This window comes from Erythrolamprus reginae, chromosome 3, assembly GCF_031021105.1.
Source record: "Erythrolamprus reginae isolate rEryReg1 chromosome 3, rEryReg1.hap1, whole genome shotgun sequence".
Lineage (NCBI taxonomy): Eukaryota > Metazoa > Chordata > Lepidosauria > Squamata > Dipsadidae > Erythrolamprus > Erythrolamprus reginae.
In genome coordinates, this window is record NC_091952.1 from 102,107,080 (window position 1) to 102,122,426 (window position 15,347).

Consider the following 15,347-nt stretch of genomic DNA (forward strand, 5'->3'; position numbering starts at 1 on the left):
TGTTAGTTGTATATGGCTTGCTGTCATTCCCCTTGTTAAAAGGGCATTATAAATAAATAAATTAATAATAATTATAATTATTATTATTATTATTATTATTATTATTATTATTATTATTACTATTATTATTATTATTATTATTATTATTCTGTGAAAGGACAGTGGAACAGGTGTGTGCACATAGCAATTGTGCATCAGTTTAGTGCAAAAGAGATCCCCAAGATTCACAATCACGATCAAGCCCAGCATTTCCCGAACTGCTGCCTTCCAGATGTTTATTTATTTATTTGTCTAAACATACAAGATAGCAGGTATTGGTATAAATATAAACAAAAGCAAAGTAGGTACAGGTAAATTTGGACAATAGGACAGTAAGACAAGGATGGTAGGCACGATGGTGTGCTTATGCACGCCCCCTTATAGACCTCTAAGGAATGCGGTGAGGTCGACTGTAGACAGTCTAAGGCAGTGATGGCGAACCTATGACATGGGTGTCACAAGTGGCATGCGGAGCCATATTTGCTGGCATGTGAGCTCCAACATGCAGGTGTATGCTGGCCAGCTGATTTTTGGCTCACACAGAGGCTTTGGGAGGGTGTTTTTGGCTTCCAGAGAGCCTCCTGGGGGATGGGGAGGCATTTTTACCCTTCCCCGGTTCCAGGGAAGCCTTTGGAGCCTGGGGAGTGAAACAAGAGCTTATTGGGCCCACCAGAAGTTGTGAAACAGGCCATTTCCGGCCTCCAGAGGGAAAGGTGTTTTTCCCTCCCTCAGACATCATCATCATCATCATCATCATCATCATTATTATTATTATTATTATTATTATTATTATTATTATTATTATTATTATTTAGATTTGTATGCCGTCTCTCCGGAGACTCAGAGTGTCTCCTCACAAGAATTCACCGCATTTTGCTTTCTGTGCATGTACAGAAGCAAAAACATGCTGGGGACATGCACACATAACACATACACAAGACAACCAAAGCTGCATACGCAGCACACCAGTAGCAGCGGACGGTAATAGCAATTTAAGTTTAAGTTTATTGGATTTATATGCCGCCCCTCTCTGAGGACTCAGAGCAGTTTACAACATATAAAAAAGACAATATACAGTATAACAAAATCCAAATAATTCAAATTCAGTTACAACTAAAAAAACTAAATTTGCCCCTGATTTTGTTTTGAACCTCTCAACAAATCAGGAAGAAATTTAGGCGAGGCGATATACATGCCCGCTCGCTTGAGGGAAATCTCTCTTTTTCTGAACAAGCATGAAAGATAGATAGACTGTCACTATATTGTTTAAATATTAAGAGAGAACTTAACCGCTGTTGTTACAGGCCGCAAACACATACTAAGAAAGAACTGACTTGGGCGAGGATTAGGGTTATGTTCTCTCGGTTTGCGTTGTTCTGTACTTCAAGACATGTATAGTCAAAATAAGCAAACGTACGATAAATTATGTAATGCCTTTTTTAAGGCTGATTGTAAAGATGGTTTATTGGTGGACAGGACCACATGGGTTTGAGGTCCTGGGCAACATATGGAGGAGAGAGATTGAGGTATTTATACCCTCTCTTGGGCCTGGCCCTTAAGCTTCCTGTTCCTGTGCAAGAAATGTATTCTGTTGGCTTGTCAGACTCCCAGGTTATGCAGCAGTCATAGTTAACTTTGTAAGTTATCTGAGTCTCAGGCATGGTTGAAGCTTGCTAATGAAATGAAGGGGCTTCTCCTATTGCGGCTGAATGATTTTGCCCTGGTTTAGATCTTTCCTGAGGGCTAATCGCATCACTGAGGCTGAAGGTCTTTTGTCTTGTAGATAGGCTGGTCCAGTCCTGCTGGGGCTATTAAGAAAGGTGGGGGCTGTTTTCCAAGAGCATGTTTCTCCTTTAGGGAAATATAATATTCTACCTTTTAAATATTTCTCCAAATATTTCATTCTTCTAAGACAGGGTTGTGTGCTAGCTTTCCATAGGATCACTAAACAAACTGTAACAAGTTGAGGATTACCTGTAATGATGTTCACCTATCTCCAGTGATGGGCTCCTACGGGTATGGTCAGGTACTCAGTACTGGTAGCAAAATTTTGATTTTTTTTCTTTTCTTTTTTCCCTTCTGGGCTCTGGGTATGTTTTTCCTGTCACAATAAATGAGGTTGAATGGGTATAATTTTAGAAGAGCTGTGTGTGCGTGTGTGTACATACACTTTATGTAGTAGATAATCAGGGGTGGGCTACTGCCCGGACGGGGGGTGGGAGGCAGTGGGGTAGCAAAAATGGAACTCCACCCCCAGAATACCCAATTTGCACTGAAAGATGTTGAAACAAAATGCATAAGCCACAACCACAGTGTGGTAGTAAAAATTTTGGTAGCCCATCACTGCATCTATCTCCTTCTCACTAAAGTACTAGCTAAGAAGAGAAACTTTGGGATTCCTGCAGATGTGGAAGAAGGACATAACTATGCTCGCCAGTTAGATTTATTAGTTATTAAAATTCTACTGTACAATTTGTGATTTTGTGTGTGTGTGAGAGAGAGAGATAGAGAGAGAAAGAAAGAGACAGACAAAGACAGAGAAGGGGAGGGGAACATTAGAGTTAGCCTAACCTCCAACAGCTATACTAGACCAGAAGTTTCCAACCTTGGCAACTTTAAGACTTGCAGACTTTAACTCCCAGAGTTGAAATTGACTGAGGAGTTCTAGGAGTTTAAGTCCACAAGTCTTAAAAGTTGCCAAGGTTGGAGACCCTGTACTCAGGGATGGGTTGCCACTGCGCATCAATAGCAGCCCCAGGACCGGCTGAAAGTCGTGACAATTCCTGTGCGCAACGTCCAGGGGGACTCCAGTCTTAAAGTTGCTAAGTTTAAAGAGCCCTCCTTTAAGGCTTCTTTTCCACTTGATCCAATGATTTTGGGAAAAATTGGGTGCTCAGAATGGAATCTTGTCTTTAAGATATCTTCCCAGCATGCCAAGCAAGTATGGGGGTGCCCCGGTCTTCCCCATGGACAATCAGTGGTCTGGATGATTTCTCTGTAGGAAAGACACTGCTGGCAATGCTGCTAGGAGCTTTCTGGTGAGAGGTTGAGGGATCCCTCGTGAAAGTGAGTGGGATTCAGAGATACCAAGTTTGAGTTCGGATCTGCCCCGACTTCTGATGGCCTATCAGCTGGAAGGTGAGGTGGCTGTGTCAATCTAGTCAAAGGCACATCCTAGATGGATCTTGTGGCACTCAGTAGTTTGAAGGCAGATTCTTACCAAAAGGCCCCAAAAAGGTCCATTTCTGCCTTGTTCCATTGGGCGGATTCTCTCCAACCCCTGATCTAAAACAGAATTCATCTCGTTGGGGACCCCAATTTAGATCTGCAAGAGGGCCGCTTTCTTGGTCTTAAAGAGCCAGCCAGGTGGGGCTAGATCTCACGCAGTTGGGACATCCCTTCTCCACCAGAGACCCTGGAAGAAAAGTTAGTCCTACCCCAAAACAATGGCAATTAATCCTGTGCACAGAGCAGATGGGCAGGGCCCCAAAAATGTGCTGGCGATTATGCTGGGCATTTTCAGATCAGGATAAATCTGGAAAAATTTCCCCTTTTTTTCAAAGGAAAGTCAAATTAACTTTAACTATAGCAAGGAATGTGTTTGTCAGGATGCCAGTTACCTTATGTAGGAAGAAGGACAACTGCATCCCATCTGATCCCATCCCTCAAAACAACATTTCATCGAAGGTTTTTCTAAAAAGATCAGTAGGATCCATTTAAAAGCTGACAGGATTTCATCCCACAATTGAAATTTTCCTACCTACCTGCATGGGGAAAAGAGCTCAAGCAGGTCAAAGGAATTCCTGATTGTGAGAACGTGGGAACTAGTGTCTTGGAATGTGCGTGCGAAAAGCATAGACCTTGAGCATGACACGTATGATGACCCAGTTTCTCTAGCAACATTCTCCTTCCCAGCACTCTTGTCTTGCCTTCTTTGCTGCTAGCCTAAGAAAAGTGCAAACGTTATATATCACGAGGTGGGCTGATGGGACCTTTCTCTCGCTCTCGCTTTCTTTTTCTCATGAATCAGCACTTTGAAATGTAGCCCAGGTTGTGTGATTTTTATTGGTTATATTTTGTACGCTTAATACGTTATGAATTTGAATTGGTGTAACAGACCCATGTGAAATGTAGCATCGTAGAAGCCTGCATTTCTGTGTCTGCTTTCAATAAAAGGGTCATCCTGAATTGAATCTAGGTTGTCTCACCAAGGAGAAAAAGTTGTTTTCAAGTTTCTTGTCCGAGGTTTTTTCTCTCAATTGGATTTATTTATTTTATTTTATTTATTTATTTATTTTGTGACTAACGCGCAGTCAGTTGCCAGCTGCGAGCCTCCGTAACCCCATACCTGATCTTAAGAAAGAACTTTCCTCTGCGCAAATCCAAAGAGATTTCTTGGGGCAACTTTTCAGCACCATAAAATAGTGCACTCTGTCAGAGGTGGGAACCTCCCCCCCCCCCAATCATTCTGTTTGGGCCTTGGGGGAAATTCTAGACAAGCATCAAGACCAACAACCAGAGGTAAGGAATCAAATATTTTGGTCTATAACATCACCACTTCAGAGAGTTGTGCTAGCAGAAGGGGTCCTGGGAACATAACAGCCACCTCCACCATCATTGACATCAATGACTAAACTCAGGAAAAAACCCTGGAAATTCAGGTGCTGGACTGGAGGGTTTTGTAGCAGTTCCTGCCCATCCTATTCCTAGTGATGCAGAGATGAATTTGAGAATGTGGAGTGGAGATCTGTTTCCTGAGCCAGGAAGATGACAAGGAGTTGAAAGTGAAAAATATTCAAACAGGTTTTAATAGTTTATCATTTATTATTTTTAAAAATGCCTCCATACTAGTCTTTTCTAAGAACACCACAAAAAGGTCTCTCCCTCTGGGTAATCATTCCTTTGCTTTGCCCTGATAATTTCTGTTCTTCCAGCTTGTTCATAGCTGGCAAAATGGCAATGCCAGAAAGTGAGACTTCAGTCCTTACTGTGTGTTGTCCTCCAACTTCTTTTTTCTTTGCTCCCAAGGGAAAAGCCCACAACTGAGGTGATCATGCCAAGTAGGAGGGAATCTGCATAGTCCCTCCCAACAGCCACATTGTTGAGGGAAAATCTCTCTGGAGGATCTAACTCAGGTCACATCAGGGTTGGATTGCCTGAATGATGTGAGGTCCCAGAAGTTCCCAACTGCCTCCATCTTCTGTTACACTCAAACTGTTTCAATCAAAGAGATTTATTCCCCGTTCCCTTCCTAGTCAGCTGAATGCAAATTCCTCATTCATTGGGATCGGCTTGATTTTGTTCTTGGGCAGCAGATCACACCATAGTAATCCCTTCTTTTTATTTAGGAGACTAATGTGGACACCCATCTTATGCCCAACATTCCTGGGCGGGTCAGTGCTTAAGAATAAAATATAAAAGCCAACAAAATGATAGTAATCACAAACCGTGCAGCGTATCATACCAACAAAACCATTCTCCCTCCACACCTTCTGAACTCTAGTCTCAACTTACCCCATACGTTAGAGGAAGAACCAACTGTTTGACGAGTCCATTTCACCCAATAAGGGGAAAATCCTCTTACCACTTGGCAGGGGCAGCTATGGTCTCACTGGGTGACGTCTAAGCGAGGGGACCCGGAGACACCCATTCTTATCTGTCTCAGACAGAGAGAGGCCTTGCAAGTATCCTGGCTCTGTGCTATTCATGGTTTGAAAAGTGACGACCTTATTTTAAACCTGAGAAAAAACCCAAAAGTCCATGCAGCATGATAGCCAAAGGAAGACTCGATATACAGCCCATTACATGAGTGCAATTATGAAGGGACCAAGTAGTGAGGGACCATGAACAAATGGGAGGAGGTGACTCTGTGCCAAGCCAGCTAGCCACAGATAAACAACTGCTCCTCCAGCAGCAGTTGTGAGTCCAGAGCAGGGATGGGTCCCTCCTAGCTTGGACCGGTTCACCCAAACCGATAGCGACCCACTGGTGATGTCATGATGATGTTAATGAACCGGATTGGTCAGTGTCGGTCCATGGGCACAGCCCTCGTTTTATTTTTTATTTTTATTTTCTTCTGAGCATGTGGAGAAGCCCAGTTTCCAGCACTGTGTATGCAGTCACCATCTCGAGGAAGCGAACCAGTGGCAAGATAAGTTAGAACCCGCCCCTGCTTGGGTCCCCTCAACTTTTCAGTCCCAGAAAGTGGCTGAAAAATGCCCTTCTCCTGTTTTGCAGCCATGCACCATTTTCTGTCCTTGCCTCCTTCCTGTTTTTATTTGGTTTTCCCTCTCACTCTGAAAGCAAAAGGAAGTGAGGGAGGAAAGTGGGGAAGAAGGCACCGTTCCCCGTAAGCTGCACGCGTGAGCATGCGCACGCCCCAAAATACCCCCGCACACCCTTTTCCATGGGCGCACGCTCCCCATCCCCCTGCCAGCCTGCCGGGGGGGCGGGGATGGAGAGGCGCCAACAGTAGAAGGAAAGGGAGCCGCGGCCTCCCCTGCCTCCCCATCGTGCCTCCCGCCCCCGCGTGCCCCTGGCCTCTTGGTGCTGCCCCCGCTCGCCCGATCCGCCCCCTCTCCTCCTCTTCCAAGAAAAGCGCGGAGGCTGCCTGCTTGAGCCTCATGACGCCGCTTCGCCCTGCCTGTCTCCATTGTGTTTTCGGGGGGGAGTGGCGGGAAAGCCCTGTGCCGGCCAGGAAAGCGAGCTTTCCAGGAAAGCAGCGTGCCTTTTAAACACGCTGCTTTCCTGCACCTCTTTCCTGGGGGGGGGAGTGGGGGCCTCCTCCCCCCCGCCCAGGAAAGAGTTGCAGGAAAGCAGCGCATTTGAAAAGCGTGCTGCTTTGCCGGAAAGCCAGCTTTTATATTCTTACTCTTTTCCCTTAATATCTTCTCTAAATTTGTTTCTTGTTTGAGGAATATTTCTTTATTTTCCCTTTTACTTAAATATGTACTTATTGAGTTAACTTGTAACCAATTTTGTTGTCCAAGGCATCTCTCTATTTCATTTCTATTGATCCTTCCATCCTGTTCATATAACTGTTCAATTCTCTGTATACCTTTTTCCTTTAATTTCCATATTATCTTTGTGAGGTTACTTTCTTTCTTTATATTTATCACATGCAGCGTCGCTAATTTAGAATTTGTCATTTTTAATTTGCCTTGCCATTTCATCCAACTTTCTATAATCGCTTTAGTTGGATCTATTAATCTATTTATTTCTATCTTGTTCCATTTCCTAAATAATAATTCTTGATTCTTAATGTCATTAATTCCTTTCTCTAATTCTACTCATGGTTTCTCTTCTAATAATTGTAATTCAATTAATCTATCTATTTGATATGCATCCCTGTAATACTCCAAACTTGGATTTCCCCAACCTCCCTCGCCTTCCGTGGCTATCAGCCTTTTTTAAAAAATTCTTGGTCTTTTATTACCTTCTATCCAAGCATTTAATTTAGTATCCCATTCTTTTAATTTCCTTATTGGGAAGGTTCCATGCATTACCTGTAAAATGTATAACATTTTTGAGATAATCATCATTTTTAATGCTCTTACTCTAGTCAATCTTCTCAAATTTTTATTTCCCCAATTCTTAATTTGTTTCTGAATTTTTTTCCATATTAAATTATAATTAAATTCCACCATATTTTCTGGGTTCTTTAATAATCAAACTCCTAAATATTTCATTTTCTTATTCCCCCGTTTTAAACCTGATACCTTCCGTATTTCAATTTGTTCTTTAGGCTCGGTATTTAAACAAATAATTTCTGATTTTTCCATATTTATTTTTAACCCTGATTGGTCTTTAAATTCCTGAAGTATTACAATCATTCTCTTAATCATATCTACTGGTGTCTCTGTAATTATTATAGCATCATCTGCAAATAGATTTAATTTTAATTCCATATTCCCTATTTGATATCCCTTCCATTGTTTGTCTTTTCTAATTTTATTAGCTAATGTTTCAATTGCCATCACGAAAAGCATCAGGGATAGGGGGCATCCTTGCTTGGTTCCATTATTTATTTCTATCTTCTCCGTTCTATTTCCATTCACTCTAACATAGGCTATATTTTCCTTATATATTTCTTTTATTACTTGACAAAATGTTTCCCCATATTCAGGCTATTACATAATTGAAATAAATAGTCATGATTTATTTTGTCAAAAGCTTTATAAACATCTAACTTTAATAGTCCCATTTTCCTTTTAGTTCTAGTAGCATGGTGCAGCACATTCACTATATTTCCAATAGGTTCATATATTCTTCTTCCTTTTATAAATCCATACTGATCCTTTCCAATTATTCTTGGTAGTATATTTTCCAATCTGTTTGCTAAAATTTTCATCAAAATTTTATAATCTTGATTTAGTAGACTAATTGGGCAGTAGGAACCGGGTTCTTTTAAATCTCGATCTGGTTTAGGAATTGTTACAATTTTGGAGTTCTTCCATGTTTGTGGAACATCTAATGTTGTGAGGACATTATTATACAATCTCTCCAAATGTCTTTGTAAGTTTTAACAAATCATTCCATTCTTTATTTCTTGTTATTCTTAAATCTTCTCTTATTAATTCTATTTCCCTTATTCTTTTTTCCCTTTCCATTCCCCAACTTTTTTTAATATAAGACTCCATACTGATTAAATTACCCCTAATAACTGCTTTCTTCGTGTCCCAGATAACTGATTGCCTCATTTCACCATTTTCATTTATATTATAAAATTCCTGAATATCTCTCTGAATTTTTCCCCTATTTTTTTCACTTACTGAAACAATTGTGTTATATCTCCAAATTCTTTGTCTACTAATGGAGTCTATTTTTATAACTGCTGTTATGGGTGCATGGTCAGATATCCAATTACTCTTAATTTCTGCTTTTTTTATTTGAATATTTCCTGTTTTATTCATAAATATATAGTCAATACAACTAAACTTATTATGTCTTACAGAATAATATGTTCCTCTATTTTAATTATCAGCATGTAGGTCTGTCATATTTAACCTATTTAAATTTAGTTGTTTCTTTTCTTTGTTGTTAGCCATTATTTCTACATTGAAATCCCCAGTATATATCACCATCCCTTCTGAAAATAAATCCAATTTATGTTTTGCATTCATACTAAATTGGTTAGCATTTACATTTGGAGCATATATTACCACAAGTGTTATTGTAATTTGGTTTATTTTTCCTTTTACAAATAATAATCTTCCTTCTTTGTCCCCTTTTGTTTGTATCACCTGAAATGGGTTCCTTTCATTTATTAATATAGCTACCCCCCTACTGTTTATTTTTCCTCTAGATTCGAAAATACCTTTCCATTCATTACTGTCAATCAGTTTATCCGTTCTTTTCCGTCCCTTATGGGTTTCAGCAAGAAATAAAAAATTGACATGATTTTCTTTCGCTAATTTCAATAGTCTGTGCCTTTTTAGAGGCGATGCAAGACCGTTTATATTTAATGCCATAATTGTTCGATCACTCATAGTATTTCCATTTAACGTTTTCCCCTCCTGTAACCCAGAGTTCTATTAAATTCTTCCTTTTTATAAAAGAATCTTCCCACCCAGGTGCCTCCCCCCGAATTTCTCTCACAATGAGAGATAAGTGGGGGGGAAATCCGCTGTTTTGATCAGGCACCACTGGGGGCACGATTCCACCAAAACTGTTGCTCTCCCCCTAACACCCTTTCTTTAAAAAAGGAAATAAAACCCCACACTCCCCTCCCCAAGTCTCCCTTAATTTGATTAAAATTAAAACAAATATTAAATTAAATCAGGACCAAACCTTAACCTTTTTCTTAATATATAAAACAATCAAAACAAAAATATTTTACAAACATTTCATTTCTTTTTTTGCCTCGTAACTCTTGCCTCCATTTTGGAAGAATCTGGTGCTTCTTTCTCTTTCTCCAAAAGAGCTTGCCTTTTCAATTAGAACTCCTTAATGGGGAATGTTGATTGCAAAAGTTCAAAAAGATTTTTAACCCCCTCTCCTCCTCTTGCACCCCCCTCTTCAATCGCCTCTGTTGCTTTTTCTGCCTGTTGCTTTAAATCCGGATTCAAACCAAGTTTTCCCAGCATTTCCTTCCCTTCCTCCAACGACTTTGCTCGGTACATTTTCCCCTCTCGAAAGACCATTATAATTGCCGGATATTGCCAGCTGAAACGAATGTTTCCCTTAAACAAAGCTTCTGCTATCGGACGCATCTGGCTCCTAGCTTCCAGGTTCCAAAGTTTTAGCTTTTTACTTAGTCCAGTTTATTTGAGACTCCAAGAGGTTCAATGGGGTTTAAAATCCAAAGTTTATTTTTTTCATTTGAGGAGCATTCAGAGTTCAGCGGAGCGTCTACACCAGTGATGGTGAACCTATGACACGCGTGTCAGCACTGACACGCGTAGCCATTTTCAGTGACATGCGGCCACTAAGGAAGTCAGGTGTCCATTTTTCCAGAGGAAGAAATATCGTCGCTTCGTGTTCTCTTTCATTGAGTGAGCCGATTCTTTCCATTACAATGAAACCTGTTCCTTCCAAAGAGCCCCTTCCGGGAACGGAGCTGGGCCGAAGGGGTTTTTCTACTCGTTTCCGAGGGAGCAATACTGCGGTTTGTCCAGCAGATGGCATTACGATCCCATTCATCGCTCGCGCAGAAAATGGGTCTTCTAAGAACGAAGTCGTCGCCTTTTGTCTTACTGTCTCTCGAGGATCGTTAAGTCTCCACCATCAGACATTACGGGGAACGCGCAGCTTCCCAATGTTTGGGGGTGGGTAGGTGAAAGAGGGCCGTCAGATGTTGCACAAAACGTGGGACTTCTCGAGATCCAGGTCGACCTCGACCGGATTTTAAATCTTCGAACCAACTGCGGTTCAGAAATTTCAAACATGGAGGGATTTGGGGCGCCCGCGTATGGGGGGGGGACGTTCCCGTAGCTCTTCCATTCGCTCTTCCGGATGAAGCTCCCCCTCCCTCTGTTCGATTTTCTATGCCAGGAATTGGGCAACGGAGGCAACTGGCGGAGCGGCCTTTGCTTTCTTCCCGCAGCTTCAGCTGGGCACAGGCTGGAGAGGGCCTTGCTCCTTGGGCTATTCCCGCTTCTCACCGGAAAGAGAGAGGCTGGGCTGCCCTTCGACGTGCCCCCCCTTTTCAAAGCCCATGGGATCTTTCTTTCTTTCTTTCTTCTTTTTTCTTTCTTTCATTCTCTCTTTTTCTCTTTCTTTCTCTCTCTCTCCTTCCTTCTCTCTCTGTCTCTTTCTTTCTGTCTTCCTACCATCTTTCTTTCTTTCCTTTGTTTCTCTCTCTTTCTCTCTCTCCCACTTTGTTTCTTTCTATCTTCCTTCCTTCTTACCTTTCTTTTTTTTCTCTCTCTCCTTCCTTCCTTCCTTCTTTTTCTTTCTTTCCTTCCTTACTTCTTTTTTTCTCTTTCTTTCTCTCTTCCGTCCTTCCCTCCTTCATTTTTTCCATCTCTCTCTCTTTTTCTTTCTATCTAACTTCTTACCATCTTTCTTTCTTTCCTTTCTTTCTCTCCCTCTTTCTCTCTCCCTCTTTCTTTCTGTCTTCCTTCCTTCTTACCATTCTTTCTCTCTCTCTCCTTCCTTCCTTCCTTCCTTCCTTCCTTTTCCCCTCTGCTCCCTCCCTTCCTCCTTTCGTCTCCTCCTTCCCTCCCGTCATTTCCCTTCTTTTGAAGTTTGCTCTTTGCTTGCTTTTTCTGTCAAACCTTTGCAAGGATATCTGTCTCAGGCTTCTGGAAATAACCTGCAATTCACGTGAGAATTCGCCGTTTCAGTGAGTCTTTGGGGCAAGGGCACCCCTCCCTCTCCTGCAGGAGTTTTTTTTTAAAAAAAAAGAGTCCGGGGACTATTCCACAAAGTGAAAATAAGACTCGGAGAATCTTGTTTGTTGACTTGAGGTCAAAGCTTGAGAATGTAGAAAGGTGCCGCTTGGAGAATCAAGAGGAGTGCCACTATGAACGGGAAATTTGGAGTGCCTGGAATCGGTTACCAGACACTTTTAGCACAAAATTATGTTTTTTTCCTCAAGGTGACACACCACCTGAGTTATGCTCGGGTTTTTGGCGAATTTTGACACAATAAGCTCAAAAGGTTGCCCATCACTGGTCTACCAGCCTCGACGCAAACGCAAACAACTCCTCAAGTTTTCTTCAAACTCCTTATACATTTCAGTTTTTTCTTCGCAAAGTTTCTTATTTTCTTTAAAAAGTTCATTAATTTTTATTTGTAATTCTTCTTTTTCATTCTGTAGTTTTGAAATTTCCATTGTGTTCCTGCAAATAATGAAGACCAGAGAGAAATTAGCCCCCAGGGTTTTTTTAACTTGAATTATCAACGTTTTTATTCAATTTTTATTAAATACACATTAAAAATACCTTATGAAATTATGAATGTCATACAGACAGGGTGAACTTAATAGGATTGTGCAAAGATTTGATGAACTATGTGAAGACTTACGAGCCTTTCCTCTGTAGTTTCTGCTGGCTATCTAAAAATTTCTCACCTCCACTGCAATTGGTAATGTTCTCGGCAGAGCTCCTCATTTTTATCAATATTTTCAATTTTTTGGAATGTGGTTTTTTCAATTTCCATTTTCATTTCTTCTTTTTCTGTTGTAATTTTTTCTATTACTGCCATTTTCCTGTAAAATATAAGGACCAGAGAGATATTAGCAATCTTGCAATATAGAGGTGGGAGGAGCGGAGGAGCCCATATCTAGGGTGGCACAGGGCCAGAATATCCCGGTTTTGCTGGGGAGAGGCAGATATGTTGGGAGACATGGGGTAGGCTGCTCTCGGGGAACAAGAGGTCGCTGCTTGAAAGCAATCCCTTGTTCCGGCCCCATGAGCTTAGCTCGGGGTACTGGCAACAAGCGAATCTCTAACCATAGGCTCAGGCTGTTGATATTCAATGCCAGGTCAGTTGTAAATAAAGCTCCCCTCATCCAGGATTTACTCCTAGATGAGGAGGCTGACCTGACATGTGTTACTGAGATCTGGCTGGGCCCAGAAGGAGGAGTCCCTCTCTCTGAAATGTGCCCAGCTGGGTTGCAGGTGTGGCACCAGCCACGACCCCAGGGAAGGTGGGATGAGTGGCTATTATAGCAAAAAAGACCTTCAGCCTACGCAGGCTCGCTGCTCCTGAGATTACGGGTTGTGAGTCCCTCTTTGTAAAGTTGAATCTAGGGGTTCAGGTGGGCTTGTTGCTCATGTACCTGCCTCCCAGCTGCGTGTCAACAGCCCTGCCTATGCTACTCGAGGAGGTAGCTGGGCTGGCAGTGGAGTTCCCCAAGCTTATTGTCTTGGTGGACATTAACCTGTTGCTCGGAGAATCCTCTGGATTGGTGCAGGAGTTTATGGCCACCATGGCAACCATGGACCTGACCGAAGTAATTTAGGGTGCAACTCATGAGGGGGGCATGCTCCTGACATGGTATTCCCCACAGAGCAGTTGAGCAATGATCTGAAATTAAGGGTCTTAAATATGTTCCCTTTGTCATGGTCAGATCATTTTCTGCTACGGCTTGATTTCAAGGCTTCAATCCTCCTCTGCAGGGAGATGGAATTGATTAGGGGATTCCTTCCCAGGCACCTGATGGACCCAGAAAGCTTTCAGAGGATACTCCCATCTGCTGGTCCATTACTCTGGGGGGGAAAGAACATCATCTTTCAGCTCTGGCAAGGGGCACGTTTGCCTGGTGCACCAGTTGCGGCCTTATTTGGACCGTGAGTCTCTACTCACAGTCGCTCATGCCTTTATCACCTTGAGATTCAACTACTGCAATGCTCTCTACATGGGGCTACCTTTGAAGAAAGAGTGTTTGGAAAATTAAAATTGTGCAAAATGTGGCCGTGCAAATGGTCATGGGCATTCCTAGACATGCCCCTCTTTCTCCAACACTACGTGGATTGCATTGTTTGCTGATTGGTTTCTGGACACAATTAGTGTTGGTAATGACCTATAAAGCCAAACATGGCATCGGTACTTGGCGGTACTTGTGGGACCGCCTTCTGCCGCATCAATCCCAGCAATTGGTGAGGTCCCACAGAGTTGGTCTTCTCCAGGTCCCATCAACTAGACAATGTCGTTTGGTGGTGCGTAGGTGAAGAGCCTTTTCTGTGGGGGCTTCTGAATCAGCTCCCCCTGGAGATTCGCTCTGCCCCCCCTTCATTTATGCCACCAGCCTTGGGGCAGTTAGATCTCAGTCCCCCTGGCCGACCAAATGTTTGTATGGCTGTTGTTTGAATGGGTATGACTGATTTTTAATATAATTGAGGGTTTTAGATTGCCTCTATAGTTTTAATTTAATTGGATTTGCAATTGTATTTGTATTGTATATGTTTTTATAAGTTGTAAGCCACCCCAAGTCCTTAGAGAGGGGCGGCATATAAATCCAATAAATAAAATAAATAAAATAAAAATAAACATTTCTCACCTATGCAGTTCTTCTTTCAACTCATTAATTTCTTGGAGGAGCTCTACTTTCTTGATGGCATCTTTTTTAATTTTTGTGCTGAGACTTTCATTTTCTTTTATTATTTTTTGAATCTCGTCTTCTTTCCTGTAAAATATCAAGAGCAGAGTGAAGTTAGCCCCCTTAGGTTTTTTTACTCAAATTGTAAAACTTGTTTAAAATTAAAACTAATTGAAATATTGAAGAAACGATGAGAAAGTCAGGGTTGCTATCCAAAATTTTCTCACCTCCTCAACTTTTCTTCAAAGTCTTCACAAATTTCATTTTTTTCTTGGCAAAGTTTCTTATTTTCCTTAAGAAGTTCTTTTGTCTGAACAATCTAGAGAAGCCAAAATAGATCATAAGTCAGGAATATATTTCCGTAGCAGCCCACTTGCTACCCCTCACTACCCAATTAGTCACACTGGGCTTTCCCCCCTCTTTTTATGATATGAACTATGTCTCAGTCATGCACACTCAACAGGTTCCTTATGTACTAGATTGCTTACCTGATGGGAACGCAACTTTATGCTGGGCTAGAAAAAAAAATAGTCTTAGTTAATTTCTTTAGGAAATGTAAAACACAGTGGTTCAAAACAATTATGAATCATCTAAATTTTATTTCACTGCTATTGGTATTGTATGTGGCCAAGGAAACTAGCTAATGTAGCAAAGAAGGAACCGACCAAGAATTAGCATCAGCTCTGATAATTGCCATTCTTTCACAAAAATTACAAATAAACTAGTCTGTATAGATGTGTGTATGGATTTCATATATGCAATAGAAATATAAAGCGAACATATATACTACATAAAATATGCTGCACATGCATTATTAACTATT